At 40.2% G+C, this 21,081-nt stretch overlaps 1 pseudogene; it reads left to right on the top strand.

Annotated features, from left to right (window-relative positions):
- The first annotated feature begins 2,600 nt into the window (after nt 1-2,600).
- On the top strand, nt 2,601-20,121 carry LOC119720067 (annotated as a pseudogene).
- The last annotated feature ends 960 nt before the right edge of the window (nt 20,122-21,081 follow it).

The following is a 21,081-nucleotide window of genomic DNA, read 5'->3' as shown; positions in this document are numbered from 1 at the left end:
TGGACACTTGGCCTCGGGGGAGGGGGGGGGGTGGGCTGGTACCATCTGCCGATAGGGGCTTGTTCAAAACCAATGATTATGCGCACAAACGGCCAATATAATGGTGCTTTTCAGGCCGATACATGTGCAAAATTCAGAAAAAGCCAGCTAAAAGGGCACTTGTTCAGAAAAAAGGGCACTTCTTAAATAAAAAGGGCACTCTTTACAAATTATTTGGGGGGGGGGGGGTAAGCCCGTTGAAAAATAGGGCATTTGAATGGAAAAAGGCAGTCTTTACAAAATATTGGGGGGTAAATACCCCCCCCCCCCGGCTGGCTACGCCTATGCTCTACAACCGCGCATGGGGGGTCAAAAGTTTGTGAAAAGGACACTCCTCTGATGGGGGCGCTGTTCAAACCGGAGGATCTTGTTCCAAAAAAGGGCGCTCGGATCGGATCGTACGTACGCGTACGATTCACAAAGGCCGGTGGTAAAAAAAGGGCACCAAAAAAAACCCAGAAAGAAAGGGGCACGCTCTACCAATATTGAGACTGAATTCAAATTCGAGTGTGGCTTAGTTGGTAAGATTAAGGTTTCAGACACATTAAACTAAACAGACAGAGGAAAGTGCAGGCCGGTTTTTTTCCGAATGCAATTAACTCCGCTGGCTAGGGATTTACATTGCTGCCCATAAAGGCATCTTCTCATGGACCTGCAACCCGGCACTCTTTATCTCCTTTTTTTTTGTGATAACGGCTTCTTAACTTTTCCCAACAAATCTACGATTCCTTTTGTAACATACTGCAATCCTTTCGTCTCAGTGGAATTTACAAAAAAATACTGCATTTCACAAAGCCATTGGGGTGTTCAATTAAAATGTAAATTTGCCGATTCAAAAACAAGTACGTACATGTATTTGCAATATCTGTGACGGCAAGCACAATGTAAAAGGGCAAGTTCGTACAAGAACTATATCTAAAAGAAGGCGGACGCAAATGCGTAGCGATCCCTTCATCCAAAAGGCATCTATAGGCCTCAGTGGCGCACCCAATGGGGGGGGGGGGGGGGGGGGGGGGGGGGGGGGGGGGGGGGGGGGGGGGGGGGGGGCCTCGGGGGGCTTGAGCCCCCCCCAGAGGTTGTCAATTATTATTATTTTTTTTAGTCCCACGATTTGACCTTGGTGATATGTATGTGGCCTATTTTCGAGTAGTATAATAGGGGTATAAGTGGCGCCACCAACGTCAAAAAACAGTTCCCCCCCCCAAATTTTATTTGTTCACAATGACAACACCACTCAACATTCAAAGAGGAATGATCAAAACCTAAACCTGTTGAAGTTTCGAGCTCAACGGACACACAACCTTTCGAGAAAAACTGAAAACATGCACAAACTTTTGAACACGATTTGTTGATAGAACTCCAACGATATATTGGAAAGCGCCTACATTATTTTCATGATTTCTTCTGAATGACAGCAATCCAGACGGGATAATTTCACGATATCTAATCCAAATCAGCTTTTAGACACTCGATCTGTGTGTCCTTGTTGATAAATACGAATGATCCTGTATGCCTTTAAGGCGTTCTAGTCCCTATAGGCCTATACTTGTTCGCCTCGCAAGGAATGTATTCTCAGTAAACGAATATATATTATAATAATAAATAAAATAATAAAGAAAGATAAAAAGAAAGAAATACAGAAGGGCAGCATTTAGTTGACCAAAAACACAAATCATAGCCCTATACTTTGTTTTTATCAAAGTTTCTCATCGAATTTTCATAATTACGTGTGTTGGAGGGGGGATTCACATCACTGGCGTCGTGTTTTTGAGAACTTGACATAGAGACCGTTATTGCCCCTTCAATTTTAAAAGCGGTTGTCGTGAAACATGCACACATAACCGTCAAGACGTTTAAGGTTCTCTGCAATGCCGGCACCAAGCTTCAGAACGACTTGCGTGGACCGTCTGAATAAGCCAATATGAGTGAAAGCGCTTGATATCATTTCGTTTCCCCGAGTTTTGAACTGAGAGATGTAAACGTCTTTTTATATTCAAAGAGTGTCAGTACAAACCACCCCCTCCCCCCAAAAGGAATTAGTTCAGACAGGCATCATGACGTATGAGAGTGCTCCCGTTTTCTTTCGATTATGCAAGTAGGCCTAGTAGGTGATGGGTTGTTGTTGGAACATTTCACACCTCCCTCCAGAAAATATACGTAGGCCTCTACCTGACTTTTTTTCAATGTGAGAAAGTTCCTTCTTACTATAGTGCTGAGGACAAGGATTTCACGACTTCAAAGGAACACGCAAAAACAAACGAACACAAAGCGAAGTTATAACGGGGCAAATTTCCAGACCGGTTTTGTATATGCTACTCGGGCGCATGCGTGCATCGCACGGTACACCTTCGATGTCACTCCTCTCTGCTTGATAACTTCACGTGCCCGAATGGATGACTGTAGCTATACGTCTACGCCTTTGTGTGCAAGTATAGGTAACTGTAAGACAAAGCCTACTTAAGACACTGCCATTAGGATGCGACTACTATGCATGGAGAGACGGGATCCCGGGAGTGGCAAACGCTTCACCGTCATTTCACACATCCACAGTCCGTCAATTGATTGCCTGAATAGGGCCTACACGTCCAACGCTTGAGTTTATATGCATAAGTCAGCATGGTAAGCACCCGTTTCTTATATCTTTAAGCTTAATACCGCGTATTTTTTTTCTAGGAGTGTAATTATGTAGTCGAGTCCCTTTTCCGTTTCCCCCAAATGCTAGGCCTACGCAGTGAAATCTAAACCATAGTTCCAAGGCTGTGTTCATTACTCGGACACTCTCGATAGAAGTGACATTTAATTGAATGTACACGAACCATCGGTACCGATGGTTCGTGTACAAACCAGAATGAGCCAATAAGACAACAGCGCCGATGGTTTGTGCACTGACAGATACAACCAATGAGAGAGCATACAATCACTGGTGGTCATCGGCCCAGTGACCTTGCCAAGCTCAGCTATCAGTGAGATTTACGTAACGTTGCGTAACAAAGTGTATGTGGGGAAACTGTGGCCAGGGCCCTGGCCCTGCACAAGGCCATGCATGTGCATGCTATCTTAATATGTTAATGTAACGTACACTTTGTACAGTTGAAACCTTATATTAATTGCTTCTATTTCCAGACATTAAGGTTTGCTGCATGCACTATAATATATTACTTGGACTTGGTTGTATAGCAAGGACCTATAGTTGTACCATGGAGGAAGGAATAGAAAAATACAACTTGGAAAACGATAATCTAAACGAGAATATGCTGAAATGTAGCGCCCACTGAGAAAGAGAACTGGAGTTGTAATACATGCATGTCAACCGTGCAGACAAGTTCTGGGAGAGAATATTCAACCGACGGCGAGATTACTTACACCATGGAGGAAGGAACACCTCCATGCTTACACAAGCTAAAACTGTAAAAGATTTAATGTTTTCATATTCCTTGCTCTATGGTTATTCCAAATGGTCCGGCCGTGATTATTTTAATTAATCTGTTATTACTGATCATTAATTTTTGTCAAACCTGTTTTATAAACCAACAAACAATCAATTGTTGTTCTATGCATTTTAACTGGACTGGTGTTATTACCATTAAATCCCATATTCAAGGCATAAATAGATATTTGTTGATGTATGATGTAACATAGCATGGCGCCGCCACTGACGCGTGGTGTACTTTGTTTGTTCGTCTGTCGCGCTATCTAGAGCAACAGTTTTGTACTGAACTTTCACAAAAACCGGTATAATTTCATCGAGTTCTAAACACTCCCGTTCCTAAATCACGAGTTAATCCGATTCCTGTTACAAAGTTACAACAAAACATTATTTCGACATGATTTTCCTATTTTATTGCAAAGTGCATGGGTAAACCCTTTGAAAATATCCCCCCAAAATGAGGAAATAATTTTGTGACAAACTTCTAGTTGGGTATATAATAATGGTTTATCAGATTTTATCAACTTTACAGAATTCTTCAATGGAATTTTCCGATATTTATTTAAGTGCGCCACGTTAGGGAACATTCAGCCGTTTGTGTGCCCAATTTCCGGATGCCACCGTTTTTGAATTTCGGAATATAATCTCATGACACCGAAATAGTTTACAGAGGTATAAACCGCCGCAGTAATAAGGTGTAAGTACCAGTATTTCACGGACTGAATTTGAAGTTTATCAACAAATAAGTTTGGCAACACTACATGAGGAAAGTCAAGGTAAACGTCGAAGTGTGCCAAGTTAGGAAACACCACTATGTAATATATTAAGGAATTGATAGGGTACTGGTTTTAAGAAATATATTTATAGACTTTGAGCGCATTATTTTTAAATTAGAGATGAAGGAAGGGTATTTCCAAAAAGCAGAGCTTGTCGAGTAGGAATCCCCTATAACATGAATTAATACATACATTTAATGAAAAAAGCAATTGCAAACAATTAAACATGTAAGCTGTACATGCCCCCCCCTCACCAAAAGCAGTTCCTTTGCGCCACCATATTCCACGGAGCACACTTTCATGATATAATTTTAGAAATGTTGATACTGATTTCCGGGGCGGGGCAGATACGTGTTCCCTCACGTCCCCCTCATTTTGGCGAAAAATAAACCTAACCCAGCGTAGTTTTTTACTTTTGATGTAACGAAGGAGAAATCAAAAATGTGGGGGTTTTTTTACCCTAAAAGAGCCGGGGCGGAATTCGCCACCCCCTCGACTTTTTCCGCGATAGCCTTTAAACAATTTTTTTCGCAACCTGAGCTGTTATGACTTTTTAGCCTCGAGCCTTGAGCATCTTTTGACAACAAAAAAATATAAAAATCAGACCAGGGGTTGTTGCGCAGCGAAAAATTTCCCGGTGCCATGCGAATTTTCCCATATACGCAGCGTACACAAACCAGAATAACCATTCGTACATATGAATAATTAATGAGCCATAATTCCAGAACCCTTTGTCCTATAATCATGAAATTTCTTGGGTATATTTATGAAGAGTTGCTCTATGCATCTTCTTCGCCCCTTGGGGGGGGGGGGGGGAGGGGGGCGTGAATTTGCAGCATGTTAGTGCCAAGAGAAGAAAGGGGTGCGGGAAGGCAAAATAGGGGTGCGGGCGTGAATTTGCAGCATGTTAGTGCCAAGAGAAGAATAATCATTCGTACATATGAATAATTAATTAGCCATAATTCCAGAACCCTTTGCCCTATAATCATGGAATTTCTTGGGTATATTTATGAAGAGTTGCTCTATGCATTTTCTTCGTCACTCGGGGGAGGGGCGTGAATTTGCAGAACGTTAGTGCTTAGAGAGGAAAGGGGTGCGGGAAGGCAAAATAGGGGTGCGGGCGTGAATTTGCAGCATGTTAGTGCCAAGAGAAGAATAATCATTCGTACATATGAATATTAATTAGCCATAATTCCAGAACCCTTTGCCCTATAATCATGAAATTTCTTGGGTATATTTATGAAGAGTTGCTCTATGCATTTTCTTCGTCACTCGGGGGAGGGGGCGTGAATTTGCAGCACGTTAGTGCAAAGAGAGGAAAGGGGTGCGGGAAGGCAAAATATGGGTGCGGGCGTGAATTTGCAGCATGTTAGTGCCAAGAGAAGAATAATCATTCGTACATATGAATATTAATTAGCCATAATTCCAGAACCCTTTGCCCCATAATCATGAAATTTCTTGGTATATTTATGAAGAGTTGTTCTATGCATTTTCTTCGTCACTCGGGGGAGTGGGCGTGAATTTGCAGCACGTTAGTGCTTAGAGAGGAAATGGGTGCGGGAAGGCAAAATAGCGGTGCGGGCGTGAATTTGCAGCATGTTAGTGCCAAGAGAAGAATAATCATTCGTACATATGAATATTAATTAGCCATAATTCCAGAACCCTTTGCCCCATAATCATGAAATTTCTTGGGTATATTTATGAAGAGTTGTTCTATGCATTTTCTTCGTCACTCGGGGGAGTGGGCGTGAATTTGCAGCACGTTAGCGCTTAGAGAAGAAAGGGGTGCGGGAAGGCAAAATAGGGGTGCGGGCGTGAATTTGCAGCATGTTAGTGCCAAGAGAAGAATAATCATTCGTACATATGAATAATTAATAAGCCATAATTCCAGAACCCTTTGCCCTATAATCATGAAATTTCTTGGGTATATTTATGAAGAGTTGCTCTATGCATTTTCTTTGTCACTCGGGGGGGGGGGGGGGCGTGTGAATTTGCAGCATGTTAGTGCCAAGAGAAGAAAGGGGTGCGGGAAGGCAAAATAGGGGTGCGGGCGTGAATTTGCAGCATGTTAGTGCCAAGAGAAGAATAATCATTCGTACATATGAATAATTAATTAGCCATAATTCCAGAACCCTTTGCCCTATAATCATGAAATTTCTAGTGTTTATTTATGAACAGTTGCTCTATGCATTTTCTTCGTCACTCGGGGGGGGGGGGGGGGGGCGTGAATTTGCAGCATGTTAGTGCCAAGAGAAGAAAGGGGTGCGGGAAGGCAAAATAGGGGTGCGGGCGTGAATTTGCAGCATGTTAGTGCCAAGAGAAGAATAATCATTCGTACATATGAATAATTAATTAGCCATAATTCCAGAACCCTTTGCCCTATAATCATGAAATTTCTAGTGTTTATTTATGAACAGTTGCTCTATGTATTTTCTTCGTCACTCGGGGGGGGGGGGGGGCGTGAATTTGCAGCATGTTAGTGCCAAGAGAAGAAAGGGGAATCCGCCCCGGCTGTGAGGTGGTCAAAATAACCCGGCAACAATGTTACCAAGCGGGCAAATAATTGTTATTTAAAGATTTTGTCAATTCAATAAAAGTGTCAGTCATGCGTAATGCGCTTGTATGTATTTAGTGTATTTTGTACACTCCATGTTCCAACCTTTAATCATCTTAAAGTTACAATTATTCCTTAAAATATAGCATAAACAGTCATTTTACTCTTCTCTTCTCTGTATTGTTTTAGTGTTAATTTGTTGTTATAATAATGTTATAATATAACAGGTATAATGAATCTAATGCGTAACGTCATCCACGGTAATGTCAGTCACAGAGGTTTATTTGCATATTAAAAGAAATCATGAAAGTTTTGCTCATTTACTACATGTGTTGGTTACCCTATAAGCTAAAATGCTCGCATGGATTTAAATACGTAGAAATTTTAACTTGAAAAGAAATTTGAAAAACATGTTTGATATTTTTTGGTTGCATCGCTTTTTGTAATGTCAGTCACGACAGTAAACTACCACTCTAATTGGAAAAACTGAACATGAAATTTTAAATTTTCAATACCGTATTGTGTATTCAGGTCCCAGTAACTCCCATGCCAAACAATGGTTCAGTTGGCTTTAATTGTTTACACATAAGAGCTGAATTGATATTCAAAATTAGTAAAAATGTAATGTCAGTGACGGTCTTAGGCTTAGTGTAATGTCAGTCACCAAAAAACGATGCTTTTTTCCATAAAAGCATTCAAGATAGCAATAAAAATCTGCCCTTCATTGTTTTCTTAGCACGGGGTCTAGGTATATCAACTTCTATTGTTGACAGACGAGGCTATTTTAATCGGGTGTTAATTTGTTTTATATTAACAGGCATATTCATTCAAAATTCATGATTTTTCCCCCCATCTTACTACATGCGTTAGTAACCCTATTAGCTCTAATGTTCTAATGGATTTTGATCTGCAGCACTTTTAACCTGAAGAGAAATTTAAAAAACATGTTTGACACTTTTGGGTTGCATCGCTTTTTTTAATGTCAGTCACAGCACCAATCAGGGCTCTGGAGTGCTCTGAAACGTGCAAAACTAAATCAGGCCCACTTTACTCACAGTTTAGCCAGCAAATTTCTCCAAAAATTCCACTGGGGCAAAGAAAATGTCCTCAGTATTTCACCAACCAAGTTTGCAGACTCAATTCAATTTTTAAAGGAGACTTTTCTTTAATATTTTGCACATGAGAGGGAAGTCAAGTGATTTCAAAATGGGGCTAAATACTGGACTGGTACATGTTCAACCATGGTCCAACTATTTGAAAAGACTGACCTCATTTCATTCAAAGTCAATAGTCTGGTGGCTTGACTATGGAGAGATGTGTAGTAAATTGAGAATAGTTCCCGCTAGTTCCTGTTTTGGGACTCTCATACACAGTATTGAGAGTCCCAAATTTTCGGACTATCACGGCACTAAACAACCCCCCAAGTCAAAAAAGCTAACCATGAAATTTCAAAGATTCAATACTGTATTGTGTATGTAGGTCCTAGTAACCCCCTTGCCAAACATGGTTCAGTTGGCTGTAATTGTTTAGACATTAGAGCTGATTTGATACATGTAATGTCAATCATGGTGGAATTGCCCAGATAATGAAGACATTAAATCCTGTAGCTTGTGTTGGTAATCTCGCCGTCGGTTGAATATTCTCTCCCAGAACTTGTCTGCACGGTTGACATGTACATGTGAACTCCAGTTCTCTTTCTCAGTGAGCGCTACATTTCAGCATATTCCTGTTTAGATTTTCGTTCTCCAAGTTTCCGTACAACCATGTCCAACTAATATATTAAAGTGCAAGCAGCAAACCTTTGTCCAGAAATAGAAGCAAAGAATTATAAGGTTTCAACTGTACAAAGTGTACGTTACATTAACATATTAAGATAGCATGCACATGCATGGCCTTGTGCAGGGCCAGGGCCCTGGCCACAGTTTCCCCACATACACTTTGTTACGCAACGTTACGTAAATCTCACTGATAGCTGAGCTAGGCAAGGTCACTGGGCCGATGACCACCAGTGATTGTATGCTCTCTCATTGGTTTGTATCTGTCAGTGCACTAACCATCGGCGCTGTTGTCTTATTGGCTCATTCTGGTTTGTACACGAACCATCGGTACCGATGGTTCGTGTACATTCAATTAAATGTCACTTCTATCGAGAGTGTCCGAGTAATGTGACTGAGAAGGCCTACTTCCGATGTTTTTGTCTAATAACACTCGGAATCCTTCCCACAATCAAAAGCCAAATCACAGTGGAACTCTTCATCTATAGTTTATCGGGTTTATTCGTACTGTTTATTATACGCAGCAAGCACCAAAACACACTAACTTATTATTATATTTCCTCTTTTATTTATATTGAGGATCCAATGTTGCTTGATATAATGTCGCACAGGTCGACTTAGGAATAATTTCAATTAAGTTGTCATGTTCATAACTTCTCTCATGTATATTATGAATCGTATATTATAGTCGACTTTTAAAGTTTATACGTCGTTTTTGATGGGATAAATAAATTCCATTTCAAAAATCCAGATCATGGGCCGATACACATTAAAGATGTCGTAGTATACACACAGCTAGCATTGACGAGTCGAATTATAATTTGTACCAAATATATTTTACTCACTGTATAATACTGGAACATCAAACCTGCGTCAGTAGTTGAACGATATATGCTTAAAGGGAATGTCGGACACTTCGCCCCATTTCCACGTCGCCCCATGTCACTTCGCCCCTAACCACTTCGCCCATCCCCCACATCGCCCCATCCCCACATCGCCCCATCCCCACATCGCCCCATCCCCACATCGCCCCATCCCCACTTCGCCCCATTCCCACTTCGCCCCATTCCCACTTCGCCCCATTCCCACTTCGCCCCATCCCCACTTCGCCCCAGCTGTTACATGTAAAAAAAAAAAAAAATCTCATCTATTTTATTGGCTTAAAAACAATTCCAACAGATTCACTAATTGCTAACCAACGGAAAGAATTAGCCCACCAAATGAACAATTCATAACCAACCCTCAAGCTATCACTCTCCCCTACCGAGAAAAAAGTTTGAAGTAAAAGATCCAACTTTGTTTCCAACCCGGCTATACCAACCCGTCTCCCACTTATCTGAGAACGACAATACCTTTGACATCCTAATTTCACTCTTGGAGGAACCAATCTACATGGGGCGAAGTGGGGATGGGGCGAAGTGGGGATGGGGCGAAGCAGGGATGGGGCGAAGTGGGGATGGGGCGAAGCGGGGATGGGGCGATGTGGGGATGGGGCGAAGTGGTTAGGGGCGAAGTGACATGGGGCGACGTGGAAATGGGGCGAAGCTAAAACATTGCTGAATGCAGAATTCTGTTGAGACAGAATTGATGATATAGCGTGCCTGGATAGGTATGTTCGAGTGTATTACAGTCAAACCTGCCTTAGCGACCCACTGTATACAACGACCACCTTTAATGACCATTTCAAATCCCCCCCCCCCCGCTCCGCTGAAAAATCCTGTTACTAATTAGGCCTAAGTCCTGTATAGAACGATCACTTGCTTCCGTAGAAATGCTAGTAAGTCTGTACTAATGATGTGCATTGGGTTGGGTTGACCAGGCCAAACCGACCCGAAACATTATACCTGGCTTGGAAGAAGTGATCACTTTTTGTGCCTGCCCTTAATACACACGTGGCATGAATTCTTTTGCAAAACCATCGTCTCTCTCTCTTACGAAAGCCCATTAGCGCATTTACGAAAGCCCATTAGCCCATTTACGGATTATTAATTCGTTATTACGGATTACTAATTCGTTATAACGGATTATTAATTCGTTATTACGGATTATTTAATTCGTTATTACGGATTACTAATTCGTTATAACGGATTATTTAATTCGTTATTACGGATTACTAATTCGTTATAACGGATTATTAATTCGTTATTACGGATTATTTAATTCGTTATTACGGATTACTAATTCGTTATTACGGATTATTAATTCGTTATTACGGATTACTAATTAGTTATAACGGATTATTAATTCGTTATTACGGATTACTAATTCGTTATTACGGATTATTAATTCGTTATTACGGATTACTAATTCGTTATAACGGATTATTAATTCGTTATTACGGATTATTAATTCGTTATTACGGATTACTAATTCGTTATAACGGATTATTAATTCGTTATTACGGATTATTTAATTCGTTATTACGGATTACTAATTCGTTATTACGGATTATTAATTCGTTATTACGGATTATTTAATTCGTTATTACGGATTACTAATTCGTTATTACGGATTATTAATTCGTTATTACGGATTACTAATTCGTTATAACGGATTATTAATTCGTTATTACGGATTACTAATTCGTTATTACGGATTATTAATTCGTTATTACGGATTATTTAATTCGTTATTACGGATTACTAATTCGTTATTACGGATTATTTAATTCGTTATTACGGATTATTAATTCGTTATTACGAATTACTAATACGTTCTGAGTCATTACTCGGCAACTTAGTATGGCACATGAGTGGTGCTGGTGTAAAGCAAACGTATGCAAAGATAGCGCCGCCTAGCGGCGCTATATACATAGGCCCCTGGTCACGTGCTCTCCACGTGTGAGAACATCAGACTTAATTCGAATTAAATAATCCGTAATAACGAATTAATAATCCGTAATAACGAATTAATAATCCGTAATAACGAATTAATAATCCGTAATAACGAATTAATAATCCGTTATAACGAATTAGTAATCCGTAATAACGAATTAATAATCCGTAATAACGAATTAGTAATCCGTAATAACGAATTAATACTCTCTCTCTCTGTCATACTCAGTTGGTTGATCGAGAGTAATGATGTGCAAACCCGACCCGAAACCGACCCGAAACCGACTTCGGGTCGGGTCGGGTCGGTTTGTCCAACTTTGTCCATCTTTTCAGTCGGGTCGGGTCGGTTTGTCCATCTTTTCAGTCGGGTCGGGTCGGTTTCGGTTTTGCCATCTTTTGAAAAAACCGAAATAAACCGAAATAAACCGAAACAGTTAAGAAATTGAGGTGATGCAATATTATTGACAGTCACTGTGACCGAAGCCCATTGTGTGGTGTGGCCACCGAGCGCACTATCAAGTTCCCACGTTATTAATTTCTCCGGGTAATTTCTCCGGGTCGGGTTTGCTCATCATTAGTCTGTACAGCTTGGATAGCACGGCTTTCGTTGCGCTTGTTCCATTCAACAAAATGCACTAGGGTTGCAGACCAGTAAATAAACTTCCATAGACCCCAATGGTAAATGCTCCCACTTCAGAAATTCGGGAAAAATACTCACAACTCTCCAATGTGTTCGGGACACACATCAAATTAAAGCTTATTTCATCATCTTTCATTTTCTTCTCAATTTTTGGCCAATTCTCCGTGAAATTTTGAAGAAATCCGTGAAATTTCGCCGGTGCAACTGAGTATTAATTATGTTTTTATAGTTAAAGATGTTTCCCCGTTTATTTCATTGGGTTTCATTCTTTGCATTACTTTACCTATTAATCTGTCTATATTTTGAATTGACTGTCTAACCATTGAGTAAGCCCCCTATATATCTCCTTCAGTCTTTCCAGATTTGTGCGGATCTTTTCCCTTCCTTGTTCGACATATATATAAACATTTGTACAGTTCAAGATTTTTATTTCCATTCATTCATTGGTTTCACTCTTTTCGTTGCCTTGCATTTTTCACACTGACTGTCTAAGAATTCCACTGAATTTTTGTTTTATTATTTTCTGAAATTTTTTCGAGATCCGATATGTGAATTCATTCCATAGCATGCATTGTAAATATTTGTATGGTTAGTTTGAGATTTTTATTTCGAATTATTAATTGGGTTCCTTCATTTATTGCTCTTATGAGCATTTCTGATTATGTGGAATGTCATATAATTAATCTATCTTGCATAATACGCTTTGTTTAATTTCCCTGCTTATAACTTCGGGCTGGCGGATATTCGTATGTTTACAGATTGATAATTTGCGCGGGAATCAAACGACGTTTCGGGTGAAAATTTCCTAATTAAAGTATTTGCAAATGTTTTAATTAGAAAGCGTTTTTATTTAAAAAAAAAAAAAAAAAAAAAAAAAAAAACACCCGAGTCAGCCACAGTGTCAACTTGAAAGCTTTGATTTTACGGAGGTCAAGTGTCCGGAGAACTGAAAAAACACACAACATTTTGGTGCCCCCTGACATCAAAAGCTGGATACGCTACTGGGCCGGGGGAATGGGGCCCAGCGAGATTTGGCCAGGATTGTAGGCCTATATCCTACATTGAAATAAATAGTGTGACTGTGGCACCATCAGATTGAACAGTTTACATTAAAATACATAGGCCTAGGCCTCTAGGAGCCCGCTTAAATATCGCTTCCCGAAGGTCACGGGTTTAGCATTAATAGCAAAAACAAGAACAGTCAACTATTTCTAATAAGGTCTAGTGAACATGGGCGTCGCTTGCCTCCTCTGGAAAAGCAGAAAATAAAATATTAGTTTAAAATAATGGTTTGGTGGATGCCCCTGCCCCCCCTCGAAAAAAAAAGATGAATCGAGAATACGCTGGAAAACACACAGGGCTTTTGGGGAAACTGTAGTTTGCCCCCTCTAAAAACAAATTCCTAACGACGCCCATACTAACGAACTTTTATACAACCCTAACGAACTTTTATACAACACCAAATAACCTGCCAATCTTACTGATTATTTCAGATATGTCAAGTGCAAGGAATTCCAGCAAGACAATATCCTGCGTGAAATTTACCTGTTATTTTTTTTTCGGCAAGCAGTTAGACAATGTGAAGAAAAACAACGACGTAATTACAACGGGTAATCCAAAAACAACACTATACTTTTTATTTCTTCTCTAGTTCCTTTGTAAGTTGACTACAATGCTAGACCATGAGTGAACTTGAACATGTCAAGTGCAACAAATTGCCCCGTTACTTTGTGCCCTATTACTGCCAATGCAATGTCAAGAACCCGCAGAGTATTACGTTTGAACGTGGGCCAGATGGTGGGAAACCCTTAGGACAACACTAAAACATTTCTTATGGTTTTTGTCTCATTTTCTATGAAACTGTACTGCCACTTTATTAACAAAATAATAACAGAACTGTTCTTAACGTCCTTAACACACTTCTGTCAATGTTTGTATACAACGTCAATACCCTAATGTGAAAATATAGGCATGGTAAATTTTAGGAAAAACACTGGAAATTCCTAATTCTGTTAATTAATGTTGCGCCCTAATAACACATTACTGCCAATGTTTTTTTTATACACTGTCAAGACCCTGAGTGAAATATTTGAAAACATGGGCCGTGATGAGAAACTCTAAGAAAAACAGTAAAAATTCCTAATTTCGTTGCAACGAAACTACCAATATCCCCATTTGCGTCATTATATAACACACTACTGCCAATGTTTTTTTTTCATACACTGTCAAGACCCTGAGTAAACTATTTGAAAATATGGGCCGTGATGAGAAATTCTTAGAAAAACACTAGAAATTCCTAATTTCGTTGCAACGAAACTACTATAGTATCCCCATTCGCGTCCTTAAATAACACATTACTGCCAATGTTTTTTTCATACACCGTCATACACACATGTTTTGTATTTCATAAAAAAATATTTCATTTTTTTTTTAAACTGACGCATGCGCATAATGGTCATTGACTATACATGGGTTACATAAAAAAACATAATTGCCGCCCGCCCCAGTTCGCCGGCGAACGCGAACTTCGCGGGCGATTATCTCGTGAACTCACACATCCCCCTTTGCGCTTTACAGTACAGCAGTGAAATAAAACAGTTTCCTTTTCCCCCTCTTTAAAATAGCTGATTTTCACACAAAGTTGGGGTGAAAAAACAAGCACAAACTACAGGTTGCCGTAAAGACATTATGTTGATATAAACTTATTTTTAAGCCAAATTGGAAGCCTGGATCAACGACATTGATTAAAAAGCAAATAGTAAAACGGTTTACCAACCTGATATAACTGCACAATTTTCATTTCCTAATTGAAAATGCAATAAAATATATTATGTGGAAATTGGGAAAAAAAATTAAAAAAATTAACGTTGAAGGTAAATACATTAATTTAATCAATTAAAACAATTCATGAGTACAGAGACCTTGGTTGTACTGTGGAAATATTAGAAAGCAATTATAATATACACCTTGGACTTTTCTGAATCACAACCACACTGTTGAAGGTCCATAGTCCAGGCTACCTTTTCCATATAGGCTGCATAAAACCTGTATAAAACACTTGTAATGTGTTTCTAAACTCCCTTGGCCTTTTTGCTATAGGATGTAGCTTCGATCCTGCAACATCCTCCAATTGGCCTCATGGAAAAATAGCATATAGCCTCAATCCTGCAAACTCTTCCATTATTTCTTGAATACGGTCCTTGTATGGAGGGGCGACCACTGCCTGAATCCTGCAAAATCCTGCGGCAGTGACTGTCAGTATGTTGAGGCTTGGCCAGTGACATCCTGGAACAGTTTGGAGGATTTCAAGCATAACCAGGCCTATGGCTGAGCAAAACAACACAAAGGTCTGGCCCAAGACCTTGACAAAGTGCAGCAGTAACGCACTTTTGCCATGTAACCTCAATCCTCCAAATTCCTCCACTTTGGCAAAGAGGATTTTGAAGGATTCAGGGCGGTTAGGGTTACCTTACAAAGTATTTCTGTTATCTACAACGCAGCTAGCATTTTACCCCCATGTAAATGAACTGGATAAAAGCTCTCAAAGTTTCTTCTAAATGCAAAATGTATTAATTGTATTGCGCCCATTGAACTTGTCTTGTCTAACTTCCTGTGTAATTTGACTTTCGTTTGCGTCAAAGGAGGTCAAGATTGTATCATACAGATGCAGAGTTTGCCTAAAAGTTGCAACATTAGAAAACAAATAATAAAAACTGTTTAATATTTTCATTTATTCATTAAACCATATATTTCATTAAGCCTGACTATTCCTCAACCCTCTCCTTTTGACCCCATTCTATTTGGGTCCCTACGGATCCAGAAATAAAATCAATTGATAGTGAAAGGGTGTACTTTTTACTTGCGGCCACTCTCACATTGAACAGGCATTGAAGCTGGTGACATCAGGGGTGCGAGCTTAGTCTCACCCGTTATCCACGGATCCCAGTCTCGTGGTCGGCTTATGGTTGGCCAGGGTTGCATAGGCTAGGGTGTGAGTGACCCAAGTGAAATTTACACTCTTTCACTTAATTGATTGTATTTCTGGATCTAGGGATAAACGGTTTTAATTATTTGTTTTCTGAATGTTGCATTTTTTTTGGCACAAACTGTACAGTAAGAAAATACAAGCACCAGAATATAAGAGAAACTGTGTCTACGAAGATATGTTTCCTTGAAAGGTCGGTGCGGGGGTGTAGAAAGCAGTACTCTAGTGTAGGCCTACTGGCTTATCCAGGTTTTACTTAATGCTCAATGCAATAAGCGGAGTGTTTATTATTCAGACATTATTATTTTGACACAATTTTGCATGCTGATTTTTTTTCTTTAAAGTTTCTGTTATAAGCAAGGGCGGATCCAGGAGGGCCAACGGGGGACATGTCTTCTTCTTTTTTAAAGACGTCGCTATTAAGGCAGGCAAGCACTGCGTACGCCACCATCTTTTCCTCCAAAACAAATTGGTCAAAGTGGTCAGAAATTGCCTCAGATCGCACCACAGAGAATTTAGAGTCCAAAAAAATTCCGGGCCCTAACCCCACGCCGTAATTTTTGGACCCACTTTTTGGAGGACCAATTTTTTTGGGCCCCCCCCCCAAAAAAAAATTATGGATCCGCCCTTGGTTATGAGGAATACGAAATTAAGTGCTCAAGAAAATGAAACTTTACTACACTACTTACGGTTGAAAACAAAAATTCAAAACGGACCGAAGTTACAAAGCCAGCAATGCAAATGCAAAAACTGGGTTAAGCATAATTAAACACTTTTCTAAACACTTTCTTGATTTCACGTTGTTATAATGTTTAAATACTAATCATGTTTCAAGGAATCAATGTGGGATAGTGTTCACTGTTCAGCAATTGAACATTGATCCTTGGGCTTCTACACAATGCTTACCAAGTGATAGCAAAATTGTGTTTAACTTTGCTTAACACAATTTGTGGAGTGAGGGTTTCGGAAAATTCTGCCTTTATGTCGCTGGGCGTCCATTAAAATCAGCCCACAGTTGTTTTGTTGGCCGGGTGGATCATCGTCGATAGGCCTTTCAGGTTTAGTTTTGATGAACGGGGGATTTTACAGACTACAAATGGGGCCAATAAAGGTGAGTTTTCCATAACACACCCGTGCACAGCAGGGACACAAACAAAGATGACGTCTTTACGAACGTATCTGCATGGCCTATACTTGATCGCGTCTTGGTTTTAGAGAAGGGAAAATCCAGGTACTTTTCCAGCGAACTACAAAACCACACGATTAGTGGCCTCATCGTGAAAAAATAAAGCTCCTTGTATTAAGTCACCGCGTGTATTGTGAAATAGCGCGCAGGCTTTGGAGTGTTATTTTGTACGGTAGGTCTAGAAGTATAAACAAACTTATAAAACAGGGTGTTTTTCTTCTCTTTACTTCCAGAGTAATTATTCGGATACGTTTCACGATGACGTCATTCCATTTGTCCGAGCGATGGATATCGTGATCGCCATCGCCGGTTTCCTAGGCAACATCATCGTCTGTGTTGTGTTTCTCTCCAAGAGAGCCAGAGACAGCGCCACCAATAAACTCATTCTCCACCAGTCCGCCATCGATCTGATGGGTGTCCTAGTATTCTTTGCCGCCAGAGTTTTATTCCACCCTGCTGACCTGGTCGTGCCTACCGGCCAGATAGCCAGCAAGTTGTACTGCAAAATCTGGTACACGGAGTTTTTCTTGTGGGGCATGTACTACACGTCTATGTTCAATTGGTGCTGATAGCCATTCAGCGGTACGCCGTGTCGTGTCACGCCCTGTGGTACGCCAAGTTCCGACTGAGAGGCATCAACAAAGCGGCTTTACTGCTGCCGTGGCTGGCAGGATTCGGATCGCAGACGTACATGCTCGCGCTGGCCGATGCCCATTATGGCTGGTGTTTATTTTCAATCCCCGAACACAGCCGAGTCTTGGGTGGGATCGCCCTGTATCTCTTCATGTTCCTGCTGCCGTTGGTCGTCATGTTCTGGTGCTACTGCCGAGTGATCCAGATTCTGAGAGAGAAGGAACGAGCTTACCGACGGACCGCCAAACAGGACAGTGTCTTGAGGCGCAGCAAGAACGTCGCCTACACTTTAATCATCATCACCATCGCCTCCATGGTTTGCTTCATGCCATCAGAGACGGAGTACCTGCTCTTCAACCTTGGACTGAATGACCACTACGGAAACATTTTATACTACGTCTTCTCCATCTTGAATTCCCTAAACTTGGTTGTCAACCCCTGCATCTACACCAGCCGCTACAAGTTGTTCCAGAGACGACTGAGGAAACTACTCCGTACCGCATGGCGGAGAAACAGAATACGGACTGTCAATCAAGACATGGCATTGCCTTGAAGTTCCATGTTCGCTATATTTTGACAAAACTAGCGTCAGTGTGGTCGTGTTTAGAGTTGTTGTAAAGATTATCAAGTCCGTTTTGTTTATTGTTTTCTTGTATAAAAATGTCTCAACCGTCTTCTGCTTAGACTTTTTTTTTTATCCACCACTGGGTACACTGAATGACAATATTTAGTACTATGTACTACATCTATATACTCATATTGTTTTGGTAAATTGTATATAATCTGTATACATGTAATCTACAGTTAATTATTCTGTGTTCAATTTGTGTGAAACTTAATCCAAATTAAATCGCCCGGGATACAGAAAAGCTGTTTGAGATCTGACACTATTAAGAGGCGCTGTACGTATAGGGTGGCCTTAACTTGTTGCATCAGTAGGCCTACAGTTAAATGATTTTGCCGAATTAAATGAGAAAAAGAAATTATGAATTGGGTTGCACACTTAACTTCCACGCATTCTTCTTTCGACTTAGGAGTTGATAAAGAATACACAGCTTTTTACTTTTATGAGACAGATGCAGCATTTACTTAGTGATTCACGTTATTATTTTTTGGAGGGGGGACTATAACTTCGGTCTGGGTTCCAAGCATCAATAAAACTCCATCTTTATGTCTTATCGCCCGTTTCTATAATGTGGTCTTTGCTTTGAGCCCTCATTGGACGATTTGTGTTGACACCCAATGACACGATTGTTAATGCATTTGTATGCTTCACCTCACCATGACGTCATCAATAATTTATCAAATCATGCACGTGAACTTTTGTTTATTCAATAACAGTAGTTTTGGGTGCCCGGTGCATTTAGCCCAAATATTACTATAGACCATGTGCTAACATACGAATCGGGTTTTGGGAGCAACTGAGTAGGTACGTGATGCAGAATCAGCACTGGCGAAAATGTTGGTTGCATCAAATCCGCCTGCGTGCTTCGCGCTGCGGGGTCTACCCGATGTTTTTCCCCCAATACATGTGTTCCCCAAAATCCGTATGGGTGAGGGTTAGGGTTTGGGAACATAGGTATTGGGGAACATAGGTATGCACGGCCCCCTTTGCTGCATGCTGACATAATCAAGCCACACTTTGATCCGTACTCAAGTACTAGGTTCAAGAAGCAAGCAGTGTTATTCTTCCGACTTAGTCTTCGATGGTTAGACAGGGTGAGTTTTAAGTGGGAGCAAGTCAGGTTTTCCTAACTTAACTTTGAAAATATTAAACGCAAAAATTGCTCGTTGTTTGGTTTACACATTCAGGCCCTGGAATTATCTGAACCTGAATGGTACAGTTGGCAAAGCATCCATCAGGAAACATCACACCAACTTGTTGGTTAGTTTTGGGCGTGGAGCTGGACGTGTTTTCAACAGCCTTTGGAACCACCATTAAAAATTTGAGGAGTTCCGCTCTCAATGTTGAGTGAGATGTTTTCCCTGATTGGTGGGACACTGTTCCAATCCTTAATTGGCTGTCCTGGGAAGAAACTGTTGTTGAAGTTTATGGTTCTGGCATGCAGTTGATTTCCCCGGGATGATTAAGTAGGCATATTTGTAGTAACAATGGCCTCTGCTAGAACTGTGTTGTTACGTATCTTGTTGAGCATAGTTAATCAGTGCCTCACCTTTTTCCTTTATGTTGACATCATTTAATATTTACACTTAATTACATACTGTCTGTGAAGAATGTTTTGTTTAAACGTATATTTTTTTCTGTATGAATTGTCACCGAAGATGTCAATGTGAAAATAAATGTCGAATTGATTTGAATCTTCAAATGTTTACTTGGTTGTTCAAGGGTAAGCCATTCATGGGTGCACCGAACCAATTCAAGCCCCATTAAAAACTGTGTAAAATCAACAAAGTTCAGGGCCAAATAACATGCAAGCCGACATCACTGGGGTTTCTCAAACAAAAATTAAATTATTTTCTTATCCTTCCTCTGCCTATTTCTTTTCAATTTTTGGTGGGTTAGCCAATTACATTTTTTAATATTCACAACAAAACTTACTCACCTCCCGAAAAGTGATACTTCCCAAGGGTGCATGTAGCCATTTTACAAATGGCGTCCATCCATTTTCTCAGGCAAATAGGACCCATTTTTCAACCGTGATTTTATCAAATATGCTCTCAGATGGAAGCCCAAAAACCAGGGAGTCCATCCTCGGCTATTTACACAATTCAACTCTTTTTAAAGCCAAACGGTTTCCTTTTTTCAAAAGAAGTTGTGGGGGCACTTTTTATGCTAATTGGCTGGCGTAGAAATTCTCACTTGCATTAGTTCACTGCACCCTCATGGGCCTTATTCACGAGTCGGCCATGTTGAATTGAAAGTGAGGGAAAATTTTCACTTTTGGAACTTGCGAAAAGAAATGAAAGCAAGTACATTACTGAATAATTCTAGTGTGCTCAAATGAATAATGTAAGATTTGCAATTAAACATTCCCTAATGTTTTAAGCCAGTCTAAAAAAAATGAAAGTAAAATAAGGCTGCATAAATAGTCTGGCGCCATCCCATTCCACAGTTAACAATTTATGAAATACATTCAGGGAACACGACAAAAATGCTACCTCGCGAATAAGGTCCTAGAAGTGATGTAACCGTGGCGATGCGCTGTAATAATTATTGTTGTAGATGAATCAAACTGCCTGTCTTTGAAATCGTTCCAAATGGTGAATGTCT

Source organism: Patiria miniata, unplaced genomic scaffold, assembly GCF_015706575.1.
Source record: "Patiria miniata isolate m_02_andy unplaced genomic scaffold, ASM1570657v1 HiC_scaffold_9, whole genome shotgun sequence".
NCBI lineage: Eukaryota > Metazoa > Echinodermata > Asteroidea > Valvatida > Asterinidae > Patiria > Patiria miniata.
This window is presented reverse-complemented; position numbering and strand designations above follow the sequence as displayed.